The sequence below is a fragment of the Triticum dicoccoides genome, chromosome 3B, assembly GCF_002162155.2.
Source record: "Triticum dicoccoides isolate Atlit2015 ecotype Zavitan chromosome 3B, WEW_v2.0, whole genome shotgun sequence".
Taxonomy (NCBI): Eukaryota; Viridiplantae; Streptophyta; class Magnoliopsida; order Poales; family Poaceae; genus Triticum; species Triticum dicoccoides.
In genome coordinates, this window is record NC_041385.1 from 54239069 (window position 1) to 54246883 (window position 7815).

Here is a 7815-nt window from a genome sequence, read left to right on the forward strand (position 1 = left end):
GAGGGGAAACTTGCCCCCCAAGTTAGGTGGGTGCGCCCCTTTCCCAAACCCTAGGCGCTTTGGGCCCTTGTGGGGGGGCGCACCAGCCCACCTGGGGCTGGTCCCCTCCCACACTTGGTCCATGCAGCCCTCTGGGGCCGGTGGCCCCACTTGGTGGACCCCCGGGACCCTCCCGGTGGTCCCGGTACATTACCGGTAAAACCCAAAACTTTTCCGGTGACCAAAACAGGACTTCCCATATATAAATCTTTACCTCCGGACCATTCTGAAACTCCTCGTGACGTCCGGGATCTCATCCGGGACTCCGAATAACATTCGGTAACCACATACAAACTTCCTTTATAACCCTAGCGTCATCGAACCTTAAGTGTGTAGACCCTACAGGTCCGGGAACCATGCAGACATGACCGAGATGTTCTCCGGTCAATAACTAACAGCGGGATCTGGATACCCATGTTGGCTCCCACATGTTCCACGATGATCTCATCGGATGAACCACTATGCCAAGGATTCGATTAATCCCGTACACAATTCCCTTTGTCTAGCGGTATTGTACTTTCCCGAGATTCGATCGTCGGTATGCCGATACCTTGTTGAATCTCGTTACTGGCAAGTCTCTTTACTCATTCCGTAACACATCATCCCGTGATCAACCCCTTGGTCACATTGTGCACATTATGATAATGTCCTACCGAGTTGGCCTAGAGATACCTCTTCATTATACGGAGTGACAAATCCCAGTCTCAATTCGTGCCAACCCAACAGACACTTTCGGAGATACCCGTAGTACACCTTTATAGCCATCCAGTTACGTTGTGACGTTTGGTACACCCAAAGCATTCCTACGGTATCCGGGAGTCACACAATCTCATGGTCTAAGGAAACGATACTTTACATTATAAAAGCTTTAGCATACGAAGTACACGATCTTTGTGCTAGGCTTAGGATTGGGTCTTGTCCATCACATCATTCTCCTAATGATGTGATCCCGTTATCAACGACATCCAATGTCCATGGTCAGGAAACCGTAACCATCTATTGATCGACGAGCTAGTCAACTAGAGGCTTAGTAGGGACATGGTGTTGTCTATGTATCCACACATGTATCTGAGTTTCCTATCAATACAATTATAGCATGGATAATAAACGATTATCATGAACAAGGAAATATAATAACAACTAATTTATTATTGCCTCTAGGGCATATTTCCAACAGTCTCCCACTTGCACTAGAGTCAACAATCTAGTTCACATCACCATGTGATTAACACTGATAGGTCACATCGCCATGTGACCAACGTCCAAAGAGTTTACTAGTGTCACTAAACTAGTTCACATCCCCATGTGATTAAGACTCAATGAGTTCTGGGATTTGATCATGTTTTTCTTGTGAGAGAGGTTTTAGTCAACGGGTCTGCAACATTCAGATCCGTATGTATTTCGCAATTCTCTATGTCATATTGTAAATGCTACTTCCACGCTCCACTTGGAGCTATTCCAAATGGTTGCTCCACTATACGTATCCGGTTTGCTACTCAGAGTCATTCAGATAGGTGTTAAAGCTTGCATCGACGTAACCCTTTACGCCGAACTCTTTATCACCTCCATAGTCGAGAAACATGTCCTTTATTTACTCCAAGGACAATTTTGACCGTTGTCCAATGATCCATTCCTGGATCATTCTTGTACCCCTTGACTGACTCATGGCAAGGCACACTTCCGGTGCGGTACACAGCATAGCATACTATAGAGCCTACCTCTGAAGCATAGGGGACGACCTTCGTCCGTTCTCTCTCTTCTGCCGTGGTCGAGCTTTAACTCTTAACTTCATACCTTACAACTCAGGTAAGAACTCCTTCTTTGAATGATCCATCTTGAACACCTTCAAGATCATGTCAAGGTATGTGCTCATTTGTAAGTACCATTTAGCGTTTTTGATCTATCCTCACAGATCTTGATGCTCAATGTTCAATTAGCTTAATCTAGGTCTTCCATCGAAAAAACACTTTTCAAATAACCCTATATGCTTTCCAGAAATTCTACATCATTTCTGATCAACAATATGTCAACAACATATACTTATTAGAAATTCTATAGCGCTCCCACTCACTTCTTTGGAAATACATGTTTCTCATAAACTTTGTATAAACCCAAAATCTTTGATCATCTCATCAAAGCGTACATTCCAACTCCGAGATGCTTACTCCAGTCCTTAGAAGGATTGCCGGAGTTTTGCATATTTGTTAGCGTTCTTCAGGATTGTCAAAACCTTCTGGTTGTATCACATACAACCTTTCCTCACAAAAAACTGGTAAGGAAACTTATTTTGACATCCATCTGCCAGATTTCATAAATGTAGCTTATGCTAACATGATTCCAACGGACTTAAGCATTGCTACGGATGAGAAAATCTCATCGTAGTCAACTCCTTGAACTTGTGAAAAACACTTCACCACAAGTCGAGCTTCATAGACGGTGACATTACCGTCCACGTCCGTTTTCTTCTTAAAGACCCATTTATCTCAGTGGCTTGCCGATCATCGGGCAAGACCACCAAAGTCCATGCTTTGTTCTCATACATGGATCCTCTCTCGGATTTTATGGCTTCTAACAATATGTTGGAATATGGGCCCACCATTGCTTCTCCATAGCTCGTAGGTTCATTGTTGTCTAGCAACATGACCTTCAAGACATGATTACTGTACCACTCTGAAGTAGTACGCATCCTTGTCACCCTACGAGGTACGGTAGTGACTTGATCCGAAGTTTCATGATCACTATCATAAGCTTCTACTTCAATTGGTGTAGGTGCCACAGGAACAACTTCCTGTGCCCTGCTACACACTAATTGTAGTGATGGTTCAATAACCATATCAAGTCTCCACCATCCTCCCACTCAATTTTCGAGACAAACTTTTCCTCCATAAAGGACCCGATTCAAGAAAATATCCTTATTGCTTTCGGATCTGAGATAGGAGGTATACCCTACCATTTTGGGTATCCTATGAAGATGTATTTATCCGCTTTGGGTTCGAGCTTATCACGATGAAACTTTTCATATAAGCGCCGCAGTCCCAAACTTTCAAGAAACGACAACTTAGGTTTCTCCAAACCATAGTTCAAACGGTGTTGTCTCAACGGAATTACGTGGTGCCCTATTAAAGTGAATGTGGTTGTCTCTAATGCCTAACCCATGAACGATAGTGGTAATTTGATAAGAGACATCATGGTACGCACCATATCCAGTAGGGTGCAACTATGATGTTCGGACACACCATCACACTATGGTATTCCAGGCGATATTAATTGTGAAACGATTTCCACAATGTCTTAATTGCGTGCCAAAGCTCGTAACTCAGATACTCATCTCTATGATCATGTCATAGACATTTTATCCTCTTGTCACGATGATATTCAACTTCACTCTAAAATTACTTGAACCATTCAATAATTCAGACTTGTGTTTCATCAAGTAAATATACTCAACATCTACTCAAATCATCAGTGAAGTAAGAACATAACGATATTCACTGCATGCCTCAGCACTCATTGGACTGGACACATCAATATGTGTTACTTCCAACAAGTTGCTATCTTGTTCCATCTTACTGAAAACGAGGCTTTTCAGTCATCTTGCTCATGTGGTATGATTTGCATATCTCAAGTGATTCAAAATCAAGTGAGTCCAAACGATCCATCTGCATGGAGTTTCTTCATGCGTATACACCAATAGACATGGTTCACATGTCTCAAACTTTTCAATAACGAGTGAGTTCAAAGATCCATCAACATGGAGCTTCTTCATGCGTTTTAGACCAATATGACTTACATGGCAGTGCCACAAGTAAGTGGTACTATCATTACTATTTTATATCTTTTGGCATGAAAATGTGCATCACTACATCGAGATTCAATAAACCATTCTTTTAGGTGTAAGACCATTGAAAGTATTATTCAAATAAATAGAGTAACCATTATTCTCCTTAAATGAATAACCACATTGCGATAGACATAATCCAATTATGTCTATGCTCAACGCAAGCACCAAATAACAATATTCAGGTTTAGCACCAATCTCGATGGTAGAGGGAGCGTGCGATGCTTGATCACATCAACCTTGGAAACACTTCCAACACATATCGTCAGCTCACCTTTAGCTAGTCTCCGTTTATTCTGTAGCCTTTTATTTCGAGTTACTAACACTTAGCAACCGAACCGGTATCTAATACCCTGGTGCTACTAGGAGTACTAGTAAAGTACACATTAACATAATGTATATCCAATATACTTCTATCGACCTTGCCAGCCTTCTCATCTACCAAGTATCTAAGGTAATTCTGCTTCAGTGTCCGTTCCTCTCATTACAGAAGCATTTAGTCTCGGGTTTGGGTTCAACCTTGGGTTTCTTCACCGGAACAGCAACTGATTTGCCGTTTCATGAAGTACCCCTTCTTTCCCTCGCCCTTCTTGAAACTAGTGGTTTCACTAACCATCAACAATTGATGCTCCTTCTTGATTTCTACATCCGTGGTGTCAAACATCGTGAATAGCTCAAGGATCATCATATCCATCCCTGTTATGTTATAGTTCATCAGAAGCTCTAGTAGCTTGGTGGCAATGTCTTCAGAGAAACATCACTATCTCATCTAGAAGATTAACTCCCGCTCAATTCAAGTGATTGTTGTACCCAGACAATCTGAGCACAAGCTCAACGATTGAGATCTTCTCCCTTAGTTTGTAAGCTAGAAAACTCATCGGAGGTCTCATACCTCTTGACGTGGGCACGAGCCTGAAATCCCAATTTCAGCTCTTGGAGCATCTCATATGTTCTATGACATTTCAAAAATATCTTCGGTGCCTCAATTCTAAACCATTTAACATTACCGAACTATCATGTAGTCATCAAAACGTGTATGTCAGATGTTCGCAACATCCACAGACAATGTTTGAGGACTAGCACACCGAGTGGTGCATTAAGGACATAAGCCTTCTACTGTCCGCATAATTGCTACTGTCAACTTTCAACTATATTTTCTCTAGGAACATATCTTAAACAGTAGAACTAAAGCGCGAGCTATGACACAATTCGCAAAGGGTTTTTGACTATGTTCAGGATAATTAAGTTCATCTAATGAACTCCGACTCAGATAGACATCCCTCTAGTCATCTAAGTGATTACATGATCCGAGTCAACTAGGCCGTGTCCGATCATCACGTGAGACGGACTAGTCATCATCGGTAAACATGCTAGGCTCGTCAAGTTAACCTAAGTGTTTCGCGTGTGTAAATCTGGCTTACACCCGTTGTATGTGAACGTTAGAATCTATCACACCCGATTATCACGTGGTGCTTCGAAACGACGAACTTTCGCCATGGTGCAAAGTTAGGGGGAACACTTTCTTGAAATTTTAATGAGGGATCATCTTATTTACTACCGTCGTTCTAAGCAAATAAGATGCATAAACATGATAAACATCACATGCAATCAAAAAATGACATGATATGGCCAATATCATTTTGCTCCTTTTGATCTCCATCTTCGGGGCTCCATGATCATCATCGTTACCGGCATGACACCATGATCTCCATCATCATGATCTCCATCATCGTGTCTTCATGAAGTTGTCTCGCCAACTATTACTTCTACTACTATGGCTACCGGTTAGCAATAAAGTAAAGTAATTACATGGCGTTGTTCAATGACACGCAGGTCATACAATAAATTATGACAACTCCTATGGCTCCTGCCGGTTGTCATACTCATCGACATGCAAGTCGTGATTCCTATTACAAGAACATGATCAATCTCATACATCACATATCATTCATCACATTCTTTTTGGCCATATCACATCACATAGCAAACCCTGCAAAAACAAGTTAGACATCCTCTAATTGTTGTTTGCATGTTTTACGTGGCTGCTATGGGTTTCTAGCAAGAACGTTTCTTACCTACGCAAAAACCACAACGTGATATGTCAATTGCTATTTACCCTTCATAAGGACCCTTTTCATCGAATCCGATCCGACTAAAGTGGGAGAGACTGGCACCCGCTAGCCACCTTATGCAACAAGTGCATGTCAGTCGGTGGAACCTGTCTCACATAAGTGTACGTGTAAGGTCGGTCCGGGCCGCTTCATCCCACAATGCCGCCGAATCAAGATTGGACTAGTAACGGTAAGCATATTGAACAAAATCAACGCCCACAACTACTTTGTGTTCTACTCATGCAAAGAATCTACGCAATAGACCTAGCTCATGATGCCACTGTTGGGGAACGTAGCAGAAATTCAAATTTTTCCTACGAATCACCAAGATCTATCTATGGAGAAACCAACAACGAGGGGAAAGAGAGTGCATCTACATACCCTTGTATATCGCTAAGCGGAAGCGTTCAAGAGAACGGGGTTGAAGGAGTCGTACTCGTCGTGATCCAAGTCACCGGAGATCCTAGTGCCGAACTGTCGGGGGAAACTGACCCACGAACACCTATGGGGCCGGTGGACCGGGCCCCTTTCGGTTCGGTGGGGGGCGGAGGCTGCACGAAGAGCAGATCGAGGCGAAGCACACGAGCGGTTTACCCAGCTTCGGAGCTCTCCGGAGAGATAATACTCCTACTGCTGCTTGTCTGGCTATGTTATCTTGTGTTCTTGCCCTCCAGAGAGCGTGGTGTCTTTCTGGTTTACAAATGAGTCGAAGTGATCGAACCTTCCAACCCTCCAACCCTCCCCTACGTTGCGCATGGGCCTCCTTTTATATGCTAAAGGGTTCACCGACAGGTGGCAACGGAGAGAAGGGCACAAACGTAAAAAGCGAGGTAGGTGATACAATTGCTTGTACAGTGCACCCTACCTAACTCTGACGGCAGGGGACAAGGGCATTAAATGCCCGTCTGAGTCGCCCGACCAGTGCAGAAAAGGACCGTTAGGGGCGCCACCGTTCGCCACGATGGTGATCTTGTCAGCTTCGCATGCCACTGCGCACTGCTGGCTGCACAGCCTCCCGCCACGCACGCCCAGAGAGGCCCCCAAAGCGACATGTTGGTGGATGCGCTGGAGCGTGGACGCAGAGTGGCCACCTGCCGCGGCAAGCGCCTTGCCGCTGTCGTTATCTTGTCGGGTCCGGAAGCTTGTCGCTCACCGGGCCTCGAGGTACCTTGGTTTGTCTTCCCGGCAAGCTCCTCTTGCCGGGGCCTTGTTGCCTTGCCGGAGCGCGTGGCGCGTCGCGGCAAGTTCCTTAGAGTGCCTCGGTTGGCCTTCCCGGCAAGCTCCTCTTGCCGGGGCCTTGTATCCTGTGCTTAAATACTTTGTTCTTGAATGGCTCCAAGGGAACCTTGGAGGGTCTTGGCGTTCGCCCGGCAAGCCTTGCCGCGGGGTGCTGCAACTGCCCGTGCACAAGTTCGGGGTACTAGGGTACCCCTATTCTAGTACACCGACAGGAGCCCCCGGGCCTGGGCCAGACACGGTGCCGAGCGCTGTTGGGCTAGGCCCAAGACAGGGCACAGGCACACGCGGGCTGGGCTACACCAAATCTCGCTCTGTATCCACCACGCTCCCCCATAACGGCACGCGTTGAATGCGGCATTGTGGGGGATATCGTGGGTGGTTGTTTATTAGGAAGGGCAAAACGTCCGCCCCGTCCCTCTTTATAAGCAGACGAAATAGGGGCAGTTCGTTTCCCCTCGCTGGTTGCTACTACTCCTTCTTCACAAACTCCGCCGCTCCCCCCTTCTCCTCGAAGCCGAGAGTGCAGCGCTCCGCCCATCCCATTGTCACTAGCATCTCCATGCCGTCGACCTCCCTCACCACCTCCGC